The following is a 21,829-nucleotide window of genomic DNA, read 5'->3' as shown; positions in this document are numbered from 1 at the left end:
GTGCAGTACTTTGAAAAGCTTTTGTAATATTTTGTCTCCATTCATGAAAGTGAATGGATTGGACAAAGGCATCAGAAACACACAGCTCAATGTAATTTGTAAAAATAGAAATTAAGGCATAGGAATTGTATTTGATTGATTGCATTAGCTATCACAGGTGTACCTGATACAATGGCCAGTGCCTTTATTTCTATTTTTACAAATCTTAAACATTGTTACTTTTTTTTTTTTTGGCATTTTCTGTTAAATCATTCAACTTTAAAGTGTATTTTTGATGTCATAATGTCATGATATTGAGCTATGTGTTTCTGATACCTTTGTCCAATCCATCCACTTTCATAAATTTAGACAAAATGCTACAAATGCTTTTCAATATGTTGACCTCCAGTGTGTCACTGTCTCTTGGTACTTTTGGTTTTCTTGGTTTCCATCCTAAATACCAGTCATATTTTTGGAATTATAGCTGCAACATGAGTCAGGAAGCATTGAACTATTCGGTGTTTAATTCTGGGTTTTTATCTCTTCAGATTTAGTCTTTATGAAAAGGTGTCTTACATATATTCTCCGACCTTTTTTTGTCATGTTTGTCACCATCACGCATGTGGCTGGAGTGTAATTTTCACTGTGTATGTTTGTTTCAACCAGTATGTGAGTGAAGGAGATTATATAGTGAAAAGATAATATGTTATATAGTCATGATGAAGAACTTGTATGTGAAAAAAGTCCAACTTTGCAATGGGAAAGATATATATGTATGCTATCCATTTGGTAACTTCCCAGTGAGAAACTGGGAAGTTTTGGAGAGCACCAGAGTAAAGTAATGTGATGTCAGTCAACATAAAAGCAAATGTGTGAATTATATATTTGAAAGAACAATCATGTCACAGTTAATATGAATAAAAAGCTCCACCGAATTAGTAATATCTGACCAGCTATATAAATTAACGATAAGTATTTCTGTGTATGAAGACATTCTAAGATTAACATTGACTTGACAAGCACAATTTTGGAGTGAAGTTCACAAATTGAAATTGAAACATTTCATTTCATTGAAAAAAATAATCTTTGTCTTTTCTTTTTTTTTTCCTGTCAATGGTCCACAACTGGCGTCACAACAGGTATGGGATTTCTTTCACTAACTATGTGAAAAACTGAAACACATATTGGGGTGGACTATGGCAAAAAACCAGCCGTGGCATTTGTGAAAAAAACGTTCTTGTGGTCTTACTTTTACCTATAAATGGAATGAAATGAAATTCATATGAAAATCCTTCTGGAGAAAAATCCCCTCACATTATTACCTCCTACTTAAGTGAAAGTCCAGTTTAGAAAATAGTTTGATCCTGAATTGATAATCATTTATTATCTGAACCCGAAAAGTGGAGATTACAAACACACTTATCGGGTGGTGTCTTTCTCTGCAGCTGTGAGAGTCTCATGACTGTCGAGTGCCCTCGACCATGACACAGACAAACTGCCTGCCTGTCTTTTCCACTGTTTCTGCAGTTTGACCTAAGTTTGGAAATTCAGGCGACACATGATAACATTTTTGAAACATTTGAGGCTCTGCTTCATCTGCTTCTGATGACTGCTCCTCACTGTACTGTGGCGATCACACAGCTGGTTGCTTGTACTCAGGGTGCAAACTACGGGGGGTGGGGGCCAGGGGGGTCTCAGCCCCCCTTGATGAGACATGAGCCCCCCGAAAACATGATTTATGAAAATTTTTGGGGGGGTCCTAAATATTGTAAAAAATGATGTTTCCCCCGTGTATTTACTTAATTTTCTTCTTATTATTTTTGTATGATCATAATCATGGATCATATGCAGAATTAGGCCATTTTAATGTATGATTTGAGCATCACTATTTCACTTTAATAAAGATGTCCTCACCATTGAAGCGTGGGGGCGCTATGCCATAAGCGTCGCTTTAAGCAGTCCTACTCGCTACGAGGCACTCACCCCCCCCCCCACAAGACACCGACACACACACAGAAGTGAGCCCCCAACAGCCGCGGTATAGTTAGCACACTGCTTGCACTGGACTGCAATGTGTCATGCGGGGGCCACCAACTGAATAGTTCTGGTTTACTTTGGAATTAACTAAACAAAATGTGGAGGCAGAGTCATCATTGATCACCCCCCTCTGGACACTGGTCCACCGGGCAAGCCTTTAAAATAATGTCAACATCAACATGTGTCTCTCAGCTCAGCCTTCCTGTCGTTACAACTGTGGCTACAACGTGGGAAGCTGCTCCTGCAGAAGTGACTGTCAATTCTATGGGAACTGCTGCCACGACTATTCCTGTAAGTAGTCAAAGCTCAGCAGAGGAGCCGCAGCACACTACAACCACAGCATCTGCTGAAAATATATACAGCATATACCTGTTTTGCAATTCAGCAAATTACCCCACTCCGATATTATCACCCAGTCGTGATGAAGACATTTTCATGGATTTTTACTTGAATGTCTCTTCAGAAAAAATATGAGAAAATTCACAAAAGGATTTCCCCTCTCTATTTTGATGTAAAGGCTGGTCTCTGTCAACCTCCTAAATATACATGTTGCGAGGATAGTTAAAGGAAACCAAGAGAAGTTCACACAAAAAGATGGCATATATAGTTTCAAAAACTAAGATGTATGTTTTCATTTATTCATTATGCTTTTCTTTTAGCTTACTGCTACGTGACTGCCATTCCACCCACCACAGGTATGGAAGTCTCAACAACCAACAGCTTTGTTTACACTGTTGTGTATTGTATTAGATTAAAAACCTGAAATGTCTCTCAGCTCAGCTCTCGTCTGACTACAACGGCGGGTTAGAGTTGAAGCTGTGTGTTTCTCACCCCAACCCTTTCTTTAGTCTGTCTCTTTACATTAACATCTCTTCCAGCTCCAGTGGTGCTATGTGGAAGCGCTCTGTTTGGCTCAGGCAACTTCTCCAGCCCAAACTACCCCAACCACTACCATGATCATGCATACTGTACCTGGACGATCAGAGCGGCAAACAACCAAAGAGTCTCTCTGGCATTCACAGACATGGAGTGAGTAAAGAAATCTGCTACAGCCTGTCACTGAAAAATTGAAAACTTCTGTAATTACATTGCTGAGAGCTGTTTTCAACCTGTGTAAAAATAACACTGACAACAACAGAATCAAAGCCACAGCAGAAAGAGTTGTCACTGGTATTAACAAATGGCTTTTAACTGTCTTTTATCAGGCTGGAAAACTGCTGCGGATGTGACTACATTAACGTTTACGATGGGCCTTCCTCTTCTTACAATTGGCTGGGACAAATTTGCCATGATAGTACTCTGACCTCATTCCACTCAACTTCCACCTACATGACAGTGGTGTTCAGGAGTGACAGCTCTGTGACCGCCCGAGGATTCAAAGCTGAATTCATGAGCTCTTTGCAACCAAGCTCAGGTACAGCTGGACTTAACAATCCGTCTAACAAGTATTTTACTTTTAAGTATAGTAAATGTTTAGCAAAATGTTTCATACCACATATAAAACACTAAAAGTTTAACTATTTTTGAGTAAAGTAATGTGATGTCAGTCAACATAAAAGCAAATGTTCGAACTGTACATTTGAAAGTACAAACCAGGTCATCGTTAATATGAATAAAAAGCTCCATCTAATTAGTAAAATCTGAACAGCTATATAAATTAACGGTAAGTATTTCTGTGTATGAAGAAATTCTAAGATTAACATTGACTTGACAAGCATAACTTTAGTGTGAAGTCATTCACAAATTGGAAAAAAAAATGATCTTTGTCTTTTCTTTGTTTTCCTGCTAATGGTCCACAGAAAGCCCTACAACAGGTATGTGATTTCCTTCACTAACAATGTGTGAACAACACCGCCTGCTGTGTCTCTGCAGTCCGCTGGAGGAGGTTGCCAGATATGTCGCTCTTCCCCGTAAAAAATATGACACCCATTTAAGTCAATAGAAAGCAGCCCAAACCGCCATCTCGGTTGAAAATGCAAGTTAAAACCGTATTTTTATAATAACAAACATGTTATAAACACATAATCATTTCATCAACCCATCCGACGTGTTCAACAAAGAAGCTTGATTTGGCAGAAACCCGCCCAATCTGGCAACACAGAGCTGCTCCGATCACAGAGCTGTTTTGAGCCATTTTGGAGTCATTTGACTTTCCCGCAGTGACGAAGTACAAAACCGTTCATTCTTCTACAGTGTATAATGACTACATGACGTTGTTTGTTCTGTATTCTACCAGAAGAAGTAAAAAAATTGAATATTAAGGCAAAAACACGATACAGATTTTATTTTGAAGTCACTTATTCTGGAACACTTATCGCGTTTCCTTCCGGCACCCGACTTGCTTCTGTCTGAATTGACGCGGTCGGGCTGCGGCATGCGGAAAAATAGGATCCTTACGGAAAGAGACCGGAGCTCCGCAAGGGCTCCGGAGCCGGTGTCGTGCCGACAAGTGACTGCCTGCCAAAAAATGACTGCCCTCGACGGGAACACGCATCGATGTGTTTCTGTCTCTGCTCGCATACGCTGTGTGGATGTTTCATAAGGTATTCTTTATGAATATTTCTAAGAGTATCTCTTTTTACATATTACACACACAAAACATTTTTTTCAACAGACATCCCTCAGTGACAGGGTGCACTCACCTTTTGGCAGCTGCTTGCATAAAAGTGACTGCCCCCTGTAACTGAGTGATGTGAGGGGTGACACTGACCAAAATCACTGTATGCAACTGCCTGATCTCTGCTTTCAGTCCTTCAAATTCTGTGAATATCACCCTCGCCAACCTTGAAGTGGTCAGTGTCACTCCTCACATCACTCAGCTGCCGAAAGGTGACTGCGCCCTGTAACTGAGTCTGTTGATGAAATGGTTTGTGTGTGTAATTTGTAAAAAAAATACTCTTAGAAATATTCATAAAGAAGACTTTAATACTTTATGAAACATTCGCACATGTGAGCAGTGGAGAAATACAGAAACACGTCGATGTGCATTCCTGTAGGGGGCATCATTTTTCGGGGGAGGGCAGTCATTTTTCAGCAGGCAGTCACTTTTCGGCACGACACCGGATCGCAGCCGGTGAGCACCACAGCATTGATTTTAATGACTATGGATTAGCTGCGGTGTCCAGACCGCAGCTGGCCCGCATCCAGTGTGCATCGGGGGTATAACATGTCCATAATACCATGTCACATTTTGGGGTGGACTATGTCAAAAAATCAGGCCTGGCATTTGTGGCCCCTCCAGCCCACAACATGGTCAGTTGACTCCATCAAGCACTGATTTCTGAAACGCAAGGATTAAAACTGGCTGAAAAGTTATATTTTCCTCGATGTTTGTAACTGAGGCTGTTATGGGTTACAGTGGCATACTGGAGTGCAGTACTTTGAAAAGCTTTTGTAATATTTTGTCTCCATTTATGAAAGTGAATGGATTGGACAAAGGCATCAGAAACACACAGCTCAATGTAATTTGTAAAAATAGAAATTAAGGCATCGGAATTGTATTTGATTGATTGCATTAGCTATCACAGGTGTACCTGATACAATGGCCAGTGCCTTTATTTCTATTTTTACAAATCTTAAACATTGTTACTTTTTTTTTTGGCATTTTCAGTTAAATCATTCCACTTTAAAGTGTATTTTTGATGTCATAATGTCATGATATTGAGCTATGTGTTTCTGATACCTTTGTCCAATCCATCCACTTTCATAAATGGAGACAAAATATTACAAATGCTTTTCAATATGTTGCCCTCCAGTGTGTCACTGTCTCTTGGTACTTTTGGTTTTCTTGGTTTCCATCCTAAATACCAGTCATATTTTTGGAATTATAGCAGCAACATGAGTCAGGAAGCATTGAACTATTCGGTGTTTAATTCTGGGTTTTTATCTCTTCAGATTTAGTCTTTATGAAAAGGTGTTTTACATATATTCTCCGACCTTTTTTTGTCATGTTTGTCACCATCACGCATGTGGCTGGAGTGTAATTTTCACTGTGTATGTTTGTTTCAACCAGTATGTGAGTGAAGGAGATTATATAGTGAAAAGATAATATGTTATGTAGTCATGATGAAGAACTTGTATGTGAAAAAAGTCCAACTTTGCAATGGGAGAGATATATGACTACTATCCATTTGGTAACTTCCCAGTGAGAAACTGGGAAGTTTTGGAGAGCTCCAGAGTAAAGTAATGTGATGTCAGTCAACATAAAAGCAAATGTGTGAATTATATATTTGAAAGAACAAATCATGTTGGTATGAATAAAAAGCTCCACCGAATTAGTAATATCTGACCAGCTATATAAATTAACGGTCAGTATTTCTGTGTATGAAGAAATTCTAAGATTAACATTGACTTGACAAGCACAATTTTAGAGTGAAGTTCACAAATTGAAATTGAAACATTTCATTTCATTGAAAAAAATGATCTTTGTCTTTTCTTTTTTTTTCCTGTCAATGGTCCACAGCTGGCGTCACAACAGGTATGGGATTTCTTTCGCTAACTATGTGAAAAACTGAAACACATATTGGGGTGGACTATGGCAAAAAATCAGCCGTGGCATTTGTGAAAAAAACGTTCTTGTGGTCTTACTTTTACCTATAAATGGAATGAAATGAAATTCATATGAAAATCCTTGTGGATAAAAATCCCTGAAATTATTACCTCCTACTTCAAGCGAAAGTCCAGTTTAGAAAATAGTTTGATCCTGGACTTATAATCCTTTATTATCTGAACCCGAAAAGTGGAGATTACAAACACACTTATCGGGTGGTGTCTTTCTCTGCAGCTGTGAGAGTCTAACGACTGTCGAGTGCCCTCGACCATGACACAGACAAACTGCCTGCCTGTCTTTTCCACTGTTTCTGTAGTTTGACTCAAGTTTGGAAATTCAGGCGACACATGATAACATTTTTGAAACATTTGAGGCTCTGCTTCATCTACTTCTGATGACTGCTCCTCACTGTACTGTGGCGATCACACAGCTGGTTGCTTGTACTCAGGGTGCAAACTACGGGGGGTGGGGGCCAGGGGGGTCTCAGCCCCCCTTGATGAGACATGAGCCCCCCGAAAACATGATTTATGAAAATTTTTGGGGGGGCCCTAAATATTGTAAAAAATGATGTTTCCCCCGTGTATTTACTTAATTTTCTTATTATTTTTGTATGATCATAATCATGGATCATATGCAGAATTAGGCCATTTTAATGTATGATTTGAGCATCACTATTTCACTTTAATAAAGATGTCCTCACCATTGAAGCGTGGGGGCGCTATGCCATAAGCGTCGCTTTAAGCAGTCCTACTCGCGACGAGGCACTCACCCCCCCCCCCCCCCCCCCCCCCCCCCCACAAGACACCGACACACACACAGAAGTGAGCCCCCAACAGCCGCGGTATAGTTAGCACACTGCTTGCACTGGACTGCAATGTGTCATGCGGGGGCCACCAACTGAATAGTTCTGGTTTACTTTGGAATTAACTAAACAAAATGTGGAGGCAGAGTCATCATTGATCAGCCCCCTCTGGACACTGGTCCACCGGGCAAGCCTTTAAAATAATGTCAACATCAACATGTGTCTCTCAGCTCAGCCTTCCTGTCGTTACAACTGTGGCTACAACGTGGGAAGCTGCTCCTGCAGAAGTGACTGTCAATTCTATGGGAACTGCTGCCACGACTATTCCTGTAAGTAGTCAAAGCTCAGCAGAGAAGACACAGCACACTACAACCACAGCACTTGCTGAAAATATATACAGCATATACCTGTTTTGCAATTCAGCAAATTACCCCACTCCGATATTATCACCCAGTCGTGATGAAGACATTTTCATGGATTTTTACTTGAATGTCTCTTCAGAAAAAATATGAGAGAATTCACAAAAGGATTTCCCCTCTCTATTTTGATGTAAAGGCTGGTCTCTGTCAACCTCCTAAATATACATGTTGCGAGGATAGTTAAAGGAAACCAAGAGAAGTTCACACAAAAAGATGGCATATATAGTTTCAAAAACTAAGATGTATGTTTTCATTTATTCATTATGCTTTTCTTTTAGCTTACTGCTACGTGACTGCCATTCCACCCACCACAGGTATGGAAGTCTCAACAACCAACAGCTTTGTTTACACTGTTGTGTATTGTATTAGATTAAAAACCTGAAATGTCTCTCACCTCAGCTCTCGTCTGACTACAACGGCGGGTTAGAGTTGAAGCTGTGTGTTTCTCACCCCAACCCTTTCTTTAGTCTGTCTCTTTACATTAACATCTCTTCCAGCTCCAGTGGTGCTATGTGGAAGCGCTCTGTTTGGCTCAGGCAACTTCTCCAGCCCAAACTACCCCAACCACTACTATAATAATGCGTACTGTACCTGGACGATCAGAGCGGCATTCGACCAAAGAGTCTCTCTGGCATTCACAGACATGGAGTGAGTAAAGAAATCTGCAACAGCCTGTCACTGAAAAATTGAAAACTTCTGTAATTACAGTGCTGAGAGCTGTTTTCAACCTGTGTAAAAATAACACTGACAACAACAGAATCAAAGCCACAGCAGAAAGAGTTGTCACTGGTATTAACAAATGGCTTTTAACTGTCTTTTAATAGGCTGGAAAACTGCTGCGGATGTGACTACATTGACGTTTACGATGGGCCTTCCTCTTCTTACAATTTGCTGGGGAAAATTTGCCATGATAGTACTCTGACCTCATTCCACTCAACTTCCACCTACATGACAGTGGTGTTCAGGAGTGACATATCTGTGACCGCCCGAGGATTCAAAGCTGAATTCATGAGCTCTTTGCAACCAAGCTCAGGTACAGCTGGACTTAACAATCCGTCTAACAAGTATTTTACTTTTAAGTATAGTAAATGTTTAGCAAAATGTTTCATCCCACATATAAAACACTAAAAGTTTAACTATTTTTGAGTAAAGTAATGTGATGTCAGTCAACATAAAAGCAAATGTTCGAACTGTACATTTGAAAGTACAAGCTAGGTCATAGTTAATATGAATAAAAAACTCCACCTAATTAGTAAAATCTGAACAGCTATATAAATTAACGGTAAGTATTTCTGTGTATGAAGAAATTCTAAGATTAACATTGACTTGACAAGCATAACTTTAGTGTGAAGTCATTCACAAATTGGAAAAAAAAATGATCTTTGTCTTTTCTTTGTTTTCCTGCTAATGGTCCACAGAAAGCCCAACAACAGGTATGTGATTTCCTTCACTAACAATGTGTGAACAACACCGCCTGCTGTGTCTCTGCAGTCCGCTGGAGGAGGTTGCCAGATATGTCGCTCTTCCCCGTAAAAAATATGACACCCATTTAAGTCAATAGAAAGCAGCCCAAACCGCCATCTCGGTTGAAAATGCAAGTTAAAACCGTATTTTTATAATAACAAACATGTTATAAACACATAATCATTTCATCAACCCATCCGACGTGTTCAACAAAGAAGCTTGATTTGGCAGAAACCCGCCCAATCTGGCAACACAGAGCTGCTCCGATCACAGAGCTGTTTTGAGCCATTTTGGAGTCATTTGACTTTCCCGCAGTGACGAAGTACAAAACCGTTCATTCTTCTACAGTGTATAATGACTACATGACGTTGTTTGTTCTGTATTCTACCAGAAGAAGTAAAAAAATTGAATATTAAGGCAAAAACACGATACAGATTTTATTTTGAAGTCACTTATTCTGGAACACTTATCGCGTTTCCTTCCGGCACCCGACTTGCTTCTGTCTGCAATGACGCGGTCGGGCTGCGGCATGCGGAAAAATAGGATCCTTACGGAAAGAGACCGGAGCTCCGCAAGGGCTCCGGAGCCGGTGTCGTGCCGACAAGTGACTGCCTGCCAAAAAATGACTGCCCTCGACGGGAACACGCATCGATGTGTTTCTGTCTCTGCTCGCGTACGCTGTGTGGATGTTTCATAAGGTATTCTTTATGAATATTTCTAAGAGTATCTCTTTTTACATATTACACACACAAAACATTTTTTTCAACAGACATCCCTCAGTGACAGGGTGCACTCACCTTTCGGCAGCTGCTTGCATAAAAGTGACTGCCCCCTGTAACTGAGTGATGTGAGGGGTGACACTGACCAAAATCACTGTATGCAACTGCCTGATCTCTGCTTTCAGTCCTTCAAATTCTGTGAATATCACCCTCGCCAACCTTGAAGTGGTCAGTGTCACTCCTCACATCACTCAGCTGCCGAAAGGTGACTGCGCCCTGTAACTGAGTCTGTTGATGAAATGGTTTGTGTGTGTAATTTGTAAAAAAAATACTCTTAGAAATATTCATAAAGAAGACTTTAATACTTTATGAAACATTCGCACATGTGAGCAGTGGAGAAATAAAGAAACACGTCGATGTGCATTCCTGTGGGGGGCATCATTTTTCGGGGGAGGGCAGTCATTTTTCAGCAGGCAGTCACTTTTCGGCACGACACCGGATCGCAGCCGGTGAGCACCACAGCATTGATTTTAATGACTATGGATTAGCTGCGGTGTCCAGACCGCAGCCGGCCCGCATCCAGTGTGAATCGGGGGTATAACATGTCCATAATACCATGTCACATTTTGGGGTGGACTATGTCAAAAAATCAGGCCTGGCATTTGTGGCCCACGCCAGCCCACAACATGATCAGTTGACTCCATCAAGCACTGATTTCTGAAACGCAAGGATTAAAACTGGCTGAAAAGTTATATTTTCCTCGATGTTTGTAACTGAGGCTGTTATGGGTTACAGTGGCATACTGGAGTGCAGTACTTTGAAAAGCTTTTGTAATATTTTGTCTCCATTTATGAAAGTGAATGGATTGGACAAAGGCATCAGAAACACACAGCTCAATGTAATTTGTAAAAATAGAAATTAAGGCATCGGAATTGTATTTGATTGATTGCATTAGCTATCACAGGTGTACCTGATACAATGGCCAGTGCCTTTATTTCTATTTTTACAAATCTTAAACATTGTTACTTTTTTTTTTTGGCATTTTCAGTTAAATCATTCAACTTTAAAGTGTATTTTTGATGTCATAGTGTCATGATATTGAGCTATGTGTTTCTGATACCTTTGTCCAAACCATTCACTTTCATAAATGGAGACAAAATACTACAAATGCTTTTCAATATGTTGCCCTCCAGTGTGTCACTGTCTCTTGGTACTTTTGGTTTTCTTGGTTTCCATCCTAAATACCAGTCATATTTTTGGAATTATAGCTGCAACATGAGTCAGGAAGCATTGAACTATTCGGTGTTTAATTCTGGGTTTTTATCTCTTCAGATGTAGTCTTTATGAAAAGGTGTTTTACATATATTCTCCGACCTTTTTTTGTCATGGTTGTCACCATCACGCATGTGGCTGGAGTGTAATTTTCACTGTGTATGTTTGTTTCAACCAGTATGTGAGTGAAGGAGATTACATAGTGAAAAGAGAATGTGTTATGCAGTCATGATGAAGAACTTGTAAGTGAAAAAAGTCCAACTTTGCAGTGGGAGAGATATATATGTATACTATCCATTTGGTAACTTCCCAGTGAGAAACTGGGAAGTTTTGGAGAGCTCCAGAGTAAAGTAATGTGATGTCAGTCAACATAAAAGCAAATGTGTGAATTATATATTTGAAAGAACAATCATGTCACAGTTAATATGAATAAAAAGCTCCACCGAATTAGTAATATCTGACCAGCTATATAAATTAACGGTAAGTATTTCTGTGTATGAAGACATTCTAAGATTAACATTGACTTGGCAAGCACAATTTTAGAGTGAAGTTCACAAATTGAAATTGAAACATTTCATTTCATTGAAAAAAATAATCTTTGTCTTTTCTTTTTTTTTTCCTGTCAATGGTCCACAGCTGACGTCACAACAGGTATGGGATTTCTTTCGCTAACTATGTGAAAAACTGAAACACATATTGGGGTGGACTATGGCAAAAAATCAGCTCTGGCATTTGTGAAAAAAACGTTCTTGTGGTCTTACTTTTACCTATAAATGGAATGAAATGAAATTCATATGAAAATCCTTGTGGAGAAAAATCCCCTCACATTATTACCTCCTACTTCAAGTGAAAGTCCAGTTTAGAAAATAGTTTGATCTGGACTTATAATCCTTTATTATCTGAACCCGAAAAGTGGAGATTACAAACACACTTATCGGGTGGTGTCTTTTTCTGCAGCTGTGAGAGTCTAACGACTGTCGAGTGCCCTCGACCATGACACAGACAAACTGCCTGCCTGTCTTTTCCACTGTTTCTGTAGTTTGACTCAAGTTTGGAAATTCAGGCGACACATGATAACATTTTTGAAACATTTGAGGCTCTGCTTCATCTGCTTCTGATGACTGCTCCTCACTGTACTGTGGCGATCACACAGCTGGTTGCTTGTACTCAGGGTGCAAACTAAGGGGGGTGGGGGCCCGGGGGGTCTCAGCCCCCCTTGATGAGACATGAGCCCCCCGAAAACATGATTTATGAAGTTTTTGGGGGGGCCCTAAATATTGTAAAAAATGATGTTTCCCCCGTGTATTTACTTAATTTTCTTATTATTATTTTTGTATGATCATAATCATGGATCATATGCAGAATTAGGCCATTTTAATGTATGATTTGCGCATCACTATTTCACTTTAATAAAGATGTCGGCCTGCATGCAGTACTTGTCCTCACCATTGAAGCGTGGGGGCGCTATGCCATAAGCGTTGCTTTAAGCAGTCCTACTCGCTACGAGGTCTTCGGCGCCCCCCCCCCCCCCCCAAAAAAAGACACCGACACACACACACACACACACACACACACACACACACACACACACACACACACACAGACGTGAGCCCCCCAACAGCCGCGGTATAGTGAGCACACTGCTTGTACTGGACTGCAATTTGTCATGCGGGGGCCACCAACTGATTTACTTCTGGTTTACTTTGGAATTAACTAAACAAAATGTGGAGGCAGAGTCATAATTGATCACCCCCCTCTGGACACTGGTCCACCGGGCAAGCCTTTAAAATAATGTCAACATCAACATGTGTCTCTCAGCTCAGCCTTCCTGTCGTTACAACTGTGGCTACAACGTGGGAAGCTGCTCCTGCAGAAGTGACTGTCAATTCTATGGGAACTGCTGCCACGACTATTCCTGTAAGTAGTCAAAGCTCAGCAGAGGAGCCACAGCACACTACAACCACAGCACTTGCTGAAAATATCAATATTTCTGGTAATTCACTGAATTTCACCACTGATATTATCACACAGCCGAGCCAAGTGATGAAGACAATTTAGGGATTTTCACCTGAATTTCACTTTGGAAAATAAACTTTAAAATTCAAAGAAGGATTTCCGTTCTCTATTTCACATCCCACAGCACCTGTGAGGCAAAGGAGTGAAGAAATCAGTCCATCCAACAAATAAAACATAAAGTACAGAAAGAGTGTAATTGTTGTGAGATTTGGTTTACCTGTCTCCAGCCACACTTTCTTGATTTAGGCCAATATTTTCAAAGTTCCAGGAGTAGGAAACATCTTTGCATGCTATTTTCTCTACTAACAGAATTCCATAGAAACTTGAGAGTTTGCAACATCCAGATGGAGAAACAATACAGGATTGAACCAGAACATTTTGACCACACTCCCTTGTCTTGTCCAAGAGCCACAATGTCAACATTTTGACCGCAACGTTGATAGTAGCTGCAGGGAAAACTAAGTTCAATCAAGCTGAGACAACTAGAGGACTGGGACAGAGTCTCATTTGCTCTTGTGGGATATTCCTGGTTTGTGGTGGTCAGTATCTATCAAAGCTGGTTAAAGGAAGGAGAAGTGACAGAGCTATTATGGCTAAAGCCCACTGATGTGTGGGCTGTGAAGGCTGGTCTGTGTCAAACTGCTGCAGAAGTAAATGCTGTTTCTCACAGAAAGCATTCAGAATATACAGTATATTCCAGTTTGTTGCACATTGGAAGCAAAGACGGTCCCACACGACATCAAGCAACTGGTCAATAATTTGTTGCAATTTTGACTCTTTCATTGTCCTGAAACAGAAAACTCATCCATCAAAATATGGATCATCCATGAAAAAGGTGCCAGCACACCGAGGGTTAACAGAGAGAGACAGTTACACACAGTCATATTCACACCTCGATGCAATTCAGAGTCACCAACTAACTAAACATAAATGTTGTTTTGGATGTTGAAGAAAAGCAGAAAAGCCAGAGAAGTCCACACTTACAGTTCCGAAATTTTTCTGCTCCGGTCCACACATGAAGATGTTTGAAGATGAGTTTTCATTTGTCTGTTATGCTTTTCTTTTAGCCTACTGCTACTACCACACAACCGCTCCACCATCAGTCACCACCACAGGTATGGATTTCTCAACAGCCAACAGCTTTGTTTACACTGCTGTGTATTCTGTTCGAATGAAAACTTGAAATGTCTTTCAGCTCAGCCCTCCTGTCGTTACAACTGTGGCTCCAACATGGGAAGCTGCTCCTGCAGGAGCTCCTGTCAATACAATGGAAACTGCTGCCATGATTATTACTGTAAGTAGTCTGACCCGAAGCTCAGCAGAGGAGCCGCAGCACACAGTATATACCGTATATCCCAGTTTGCTGCACATTGGAAGCAAAGAGGGTCCCAACTGATATCAAGCAACTGGTCAATAATTTGTTGGAATTTTGACTCTTTCATTATTGTCCTAAAACAGAAAACTCATCCATCCATTGGATCATCTATGGTAAAGGTGCCAGCACACCGAGGGTTAACAGAGGGAGACAGTTACACACAGTCATCACACCTCGATGCAATTCAGTGTCACCAACTAACTAAACAGAAATGTTGTTTTGGATGTTGAAGGAAACCAGGAAAAGCGCAAGAAGTCCACAATGACAGTTCCGAAATTTTTCTGCTCCGGTCCACACATGAAGATGTTTGAAGATGAGTTTTCATTTGTCTGTTATGCTTTTCTTTTAGCCTACTGCTACTACCACATAACCACTCCAGCACCAGTCACAGGTAAGGATTTCTCAACAGCCAACAGCTTTGTTTACACTGCTGTGTATTCTGTTCGAATGAAAACTTGAAATGTCTTTCAGCTCAGCCTTCCTGTCGTTACAACTGTGGCTCCAACATGGGAAGCTGCTCCTGCTCGAGCTCCTGTCAATACAATGGAAACTGCTGCCATGACTATTACTGTAAGTAGTCAAAGCTCAGCAGAGGAGCCGCAGCACACTACAACCACAACATCTGCTGACAATTGAAATATATTTGTTAATTCACTGAATTTCACCTCTGCGACATTATCACACAGGCAAGCCCAGTGATGGAGACAATTTAGGAATTTTCACATGAATGTGACTTTCGAAAATAAATGTGAAAATTCATAAAAGTAGTTTCCTTCTCTATTTCAACATCGTGCAGCAAACAAACTGTGAGGCAAAGGAGTGAAGAAATAAGTCCATCCAACAAAATAAAATAATATAAAGTACAGAAAGAGTACAATTGTGAGCTTTGGTTTACCTGTCTCCAGCCACACGTTCTTGATTTAGACAAATATTTTCAAAGTTCCAGGAGTAGGAAACATCTTTGCATGCTATTTTCTCGACTAACAGAATTCCATAGAAAATTGAGAGTCTGCAACATCCAGGTGGAGAAACAATACAGGATTGAACCAGAAGATTTTGACCACACTCACTTGTCTTGTTCAAGAGACACAATGTCAACATTTTGACCTCAACGTTGATACTAGCCGCAGGGAAAACTTTAAGTTCAATCAAGCTGAGACGACGAGAGGACTGGGACAGAGACTCATTTGCTCTTGTGGGATATTCCTGGTTTGTGGTGGTCAATATGTATCAAAGCTGGTTAAAGGAAGGAGAAGTGACAGAGCTATGATGGCTAAAGCCCACTGATGTGTGGGCTGTGAAGGCTGGTCTGTGTCAAACTGCTGCAGAAGTAAATGCTGTTTCTCACAGAAAGAATTCAGAATATACAGTATATTCCAGTTTGTTGCACATTGGCAGCAAAGACGGTCCCACACGACATCAAGCAACTGGTCAATAATTTGTTGCAATTTTGACTTTTTCATTGTCCTGAAACAGAAAACTCATCCATCAAAATATGGATCATCCATGAAAAAGGTGCCAGCACACCAAGGGTTAACAGAGAAAGACAGTTCCACACAGTCATATTCACACCTCGATGCAATTCAGTGTCACCAACTAACTAAACATAAATGTTGTTTTGGATGTTGAAGGAAACCAGAAAATCCAGAGAAGTCCACACTTACAGTTCCGAAAATTTTCTGCTCCGGTCCACACATGAAGATGTTTGAAGATGAGTTTTCATTTGTCTGTTATGCTTTTCTTTTAGCCTACTGCTACTACCACACAACCACTCAAGCACCGCCCACCACCACAGGTATGGATTTCTCAACAGCCAACAGCTTTGTTTACACTGCTGTGTATTCTGTTCGAATGAAAACTTGAAATGTCTTTCAGCTCAGCCCTCCTGTCGTTACAACTGTGGCTCCAACATGGGAAGCTGCTCCTGCTCGAGCTCCTGTCAATACTATGGGAACTGCTGCCATGATTATTACTGTAAGTAGTCAAAGCTCAGCAGAGGAGCCGCAGCACACTACAACCACAACATCTGCTGACAATTGAAATATATTTGTTAATTCACTGAATTTCACCTCTCTGACTATTACTGTAAGTAGTCTGACCCGAAGCTCAGCAGAGGAGCCGCAGCACACAGTATATACCGTATATCCCAGTTTGTTGGACATTGGAAGCAAAGAGGGTCCCAACTGATATCAAGCAACTGGTCAATAATTTGTTGGAATTTTGACTCTTTCATTATCGTCCTAAAACAGAAAACTCATCCATCAATTATTGGATAATCTATGGTAAAGGTGCCAGCACACCGAGGGTTAACAGAGGGAGACAGTTACACACAGTCATCACACCTCGATGCAATTCAGAGTCACCAACTAACTAAACATGAATGTTGTTTTGGATGTTGAAGGAAACCAGGAAAAGTGCAAGAAGTCCACACTTACAGTTCCGAAATTTTTCTGCTCCGGTCCACACATGAAGATGTTTGAAGATGAGTTTTCATTTGTCTGTTATGCTTTTCTTTTAGCCTACTGCTACTACCACATAACCACTCCACCACCAGTCACCACCACAGGTACGGATTTCTCAACAGCCAACAGCTTTGTTGACACTGCTGTGTATTCTGTTCGAATAAAAACTTGAAATGTCTTCCAGCTCAGCCTTCCTGTCGTTACAACTGTGGCTCCAACATGGGAAGCTGCTCCTGCTCGAGCTCCTGTCAATACAATGGAAACTGCTGCCATGACTATCACTGTAAGTAGTCTGACCCGAAGCTCAGCAGAGGAGCCGCAGCACACAGTATATACCGTATATCCCAGTTTGTTGGACATTGGAAGCAAAGAGGGTCCCAACTGATATCAAGCAACTGGTCAATAATTTGTTGGAATTTTGACTCTTTCATTATCGTCCTAAAACAGAAAACTCATCCATCAATATATAGATAACTCATGGAAAAGGTGCCAGCAGACCGAGGGTCAACAGAGAGAGACAGTTCCACACAGTCATATTCACACCTCGATGCAATTCAGAGTCACCAACTAACTAAACATAAATGTTGTTTTGGATGTTGAAGGAAACCAGGAAAAGTGCAAGAAGTCCACAATGACAGTTCCGAAATTTTTCTGCTCCGGTCCACACATGAAGATGTTTGAAGATGAGTTTGCATTTGTCTGTTGTGCTTTTCTTTTAGCCTACTGCTACTACCACATAACCACTCCAGCACCAGTCACAGGTAAGGATTTCTCAACAACTTTGTTTACACTGCTGCGTAACCTGTATAATAAAAATTTGAAATGTCTTTCAGCTCAGCCCTCCTGTCGTTACAACTGTGGCTCCAACATGGGAAGCTGCTCCTGCTCGAGCTCCTGTCAATACAATGGAAACTGCTGCCATGACTATCACTGTAAGTAGTCTGGTCCAAAGCTCATCAGAGGAGCTGTAGCACACTACAATCACAGCATCTGCTGAAAATATATACAGCATATACCTGTTTTGCAATTCAGCAAATTACCCTACTCTGATATTATCACCCTGTAGTGATGAAGACATTTTCATGGATTTTTACTTGACTGTCACTTCAGAAACAAATATGAGAAAATTCACAAAAGGATTTCCCCTCTCTATTTTGGTGTGAAGGCTGGGGTCTATTTCACCAAGCTGGTTTTAAGAAAACTCTGTGTTCAATAACCCGGAAATGAGGGAAACTCTGAGATTTCCATTACACAAAGGCAGAGAACTCAAACCAGAGACAGAGGAGTAACTCCAGCCTGTTCCACTCGGAGAGGTATCTTAAACTGTTGGTCAGTTACCGCAGTAACACACTCCGTGACTCTAACCTGGTCGGGAGCAGGTTTTTCTCAGTCAACCCTGAAATTTCTCTCTGGCTCCGCCCCCTTTCAGCCACACACGCTGATCCATTTCATCATTCATTCAGTCAGCTGGCGAGTTTTTGTGTAGCTGTCAAAATTTCATGTCCTTTTATCAGTGATCGTGTAGATGAAGGAGCGGCATTACTGCAGCGTGAACTGAATATTCGTCGGGAGATTATTTACAGACCGCGCATGGATGTTTTGGCGTTTCCGGACAGTTATCTTTTTGAATGGTACCGCTTCACGTCTCAATCCATATGCTGCATTTCACAATCTTTTCCGTCCATATTTTGCAACATAACCAAACGTAGTCGCGCACTCACATCCCAGCAGATATTGTGTGTTGCGCTGCGGTTCTTCGCAAATGGGAGTTTTTTATATAACACTGGAGATGCAGAGCACTGAGGAGTTTAAATCACCACCATCATTACCCCACAGCAAATAAAAGATGTTCCAATAGTGAACATAATTCACCTGTGATCACGAACCCACCTGCAACTTGTGCTCCAGTATCTCAATTTCCAATTTCATCTCCTTCATCTGGAGGTCCAGATACTGCTGTTCTTTAAGGGGTTTCTCTATCTTGTTAAGTAAGTGGTTTTTGTAAATTTCTTTGACTGGTAACTGGGAATACATATAGGACATTAAATTATACAGCTGCACATGAATTGAATGAAATGAACCTCTGGTGTTTACTGAACATCCATCTCACAGTGTTGATCTGTGATGTGGAAGTTGAGGGACCATCCTGCTGCTGACCAGCCATGATCTGTTAAAAAGGATGACAATGTTGAATATTTCAGTGTCGGCTAAATGTCAAGCTCTATGTTCCACAGGAGTATTCAGAATTTTAATGGGAAGAGAACAATCAGTAACGTACCTCTATGACTTTCTGGATCCTCTGTGAGGGCAGCAGACACAGTTTCATCATCCTCGATAAATGACATCTTTCAGTATATTTGCGTATATTTTTCCAAACTAACATTTGGCAAAAATATTGTGAGTATTTCCTACTGACAGTTTCAAGGTTGGTTGTAGCATGAAGGGGCTCCAGCAGGCAGATAGAACCTTCACAATCTGGGCCAAAAGAAGAAAAGGACATGAAAGACAAAATAAACATTTCTATCAATAACATTTTTTAAATATTATACTCAAATATTAAATAATATTAGATTAAATAGGATTAATTCTTTCACATAACATGATATAGATTTGTGACATAAAACAACTGCACAGTCCATCAGCCACTTAGTATTTATGCTACTTTACAATGTAAAACATGCTTAAAATGATGCACCTCAGTGAGATAATGCCGAGGTCTTACCTGTTTGAACAATGTTTTAATGTTTCATCTTTAGCTGCTGCCATGTGCACTTCATCCCCGTGGGATTACAACTAAATGAAATACCTGAATTGGTGACCATTCAAACAGTTTCCCTGTAATAATATTTAATATTCACTAATATTCTGATATAAAGGACTACATTTAAACTTACGCATTGACACTGGCAGCAATTCTCTGCCGCGGCATCTCCCTCTCTTTCGCTGCTGCAGCTGTGTTGCTTTTTTTTTTTTTCTTCAAAAAATGTGTTCCAGCTTCCATATGTCGCTCTCCACTTTTCTGTTGCCATGGTGACTCGTCGAATCGGTGCTCCATTAATGCTGGCTTTTTGTAGTTGTCGTGCATGTGCTAAACTCCAGGTGAAACTACTTGAATTTGAGTAATCCAAATCAAATCAGCTGTTGTGTAACCGAAAACCCAGCGTTTTCCCTTTCAGAGTTGATCAAACCAGAGTTCAGGATTTCCCTCAGAGTTTTTTCAACCAGCTTGGTGAAATAGACCCCTGGTCTCTGTCAAACTCCTAAATATACATGTTACTTGGATAGTTAAAGGAAACCAAGAGAAGTTCACACAGATAGATGACATGTATTTAGTTTCAAACATTAATATGAGTGTTTTCATTTATCTGTTATGCTTTTCTTTTAGCTTACTGCTACAGTACAACCACTCAACCACCCACAGGTATGGAAATCTCAACAACCATCACTTTGTTTACACTGCTGTGTATTGTGTTAGATTAAAAATCTGAAATGTCTCTCGTCTGACTACAACGGCGGGTTAGAGTTGGAGCTGTGTGTTTCTCACCCCAACCCTTTCTTTAGTTTGTCTCTTTACATTAACATCTCTTCCATCTCCAGTGGGGCCATGTGGAGGCTCTCTGTTTGGCTCAGGCACCTTCTCCAGCCCAAACCACCCCAACCACTACCATAATAATGCGTACTGCACCTGGACGCTCAGAGCGGCATACAACCAAAGAGTCTTTCTGGCATTCACATACATGGAGTGAGTAAAGAAATGCTACAATCCGCAAAAACCTGTCACTGAAAGGTTGAAAACTTCTGCAATTACAGCACGAAGAGCTGTTTTCAACCTGTATAAAAACAACACTGACAACAACAGAATCAAAGCCACAATAGAAAGAGTTGTCACTGGTATTAACAAATGCCTTTTAACTCTCTTTTACCAGGCTGGACAACGGGTGTGGCTGTGAATGTGACTACATTAACGTTTATGATGGGTCGGCCTATTCTTCCAATTTGGTGGGAAAAATTTGCAACAATACTCTGACCTCATTCTACTCAACTTCCACCTACATGACAGTGGTGTTCAGGAGTGACAGCTCTGTGATCGCCCGAGGATTCAAAGCTGAATTCATGAGCTCTTTGAAACCAAGCTCAGGTACATCTGGAGTCAACAATCTCTAATAAGTATTTTAATTCTAAGTATGACGAATATTTAGCAGAATGTTTCACACAACATATTGAAAACTACAAGTTTTCTGTTCTCCAACTGTAAGATTCTATGTTAGTTTTTTGAGATTTCAAAAAATCTGACTCCAATAGTTAAACCAGACAGTATCAGTCAGACTATAAGAATAGCTGTGTTTTTAAGCTGTAATCGAGTGACTCCCAATACTTTTTTCACAAAGAGGCAACCAGATTGCTTCTTGAAATTATTGCTGGCTCATTATTTGGTCTTCCAAACCTTTCCAGAAAAGCAAAATATATTATCAGACTGAATCAAGCTGCTGTGGTTATATTGTGAATTTCATTCAATGACAGGTAAAGTGAGCTGCACCTCAGACACAATGAACATTGTGATTGAGAGAAGTTACCTGAACTCTATGGGCTACAGCAGTCACGACCTGTACCTGAACGACGAGCAATGCAGACCCCAAATCACCTCATACCAGGTGATCTTCAGTTTCCCCATTGGGAGCTGTGGAAATGTCAGACAGGTAAACAACTTATTATGTTCCATATTGTGACATTTTTC

General features: G+C 40.6%; 1 protein-coding gene across 1 annotated transcript in view; it reads left to right on the top strand.

Annotated features, from left to right (window-relative positions):
- LOC115399360 (deleted in malignant brain tumors 1 protein-like) overlaps positions 1-21,829 on the top strand; it is a 74,493-nt gene that overhangs the window by 47,623 nt on the left and 5,041 nt on the right. The window lies entirely within an intron of this gene.

This window comes from Salarias fasciatus, chromosome 13 (assembly GCF_902148845.1).
Source record: "Salarias fasciatus chromosome 13, fSalaFa1.1, whole genome shotgun sequence".
In the NCBI taxonomy this organism is placed as follows: Eukaryota; Metazoa; Chordata; class Actinopteri; order Blenniiformes; family Blenniidae; genus Salarias; species Salarias fasciatus.
This window is presented reverse-complemented; position numbering and strand designations above follow the sequence as displayed.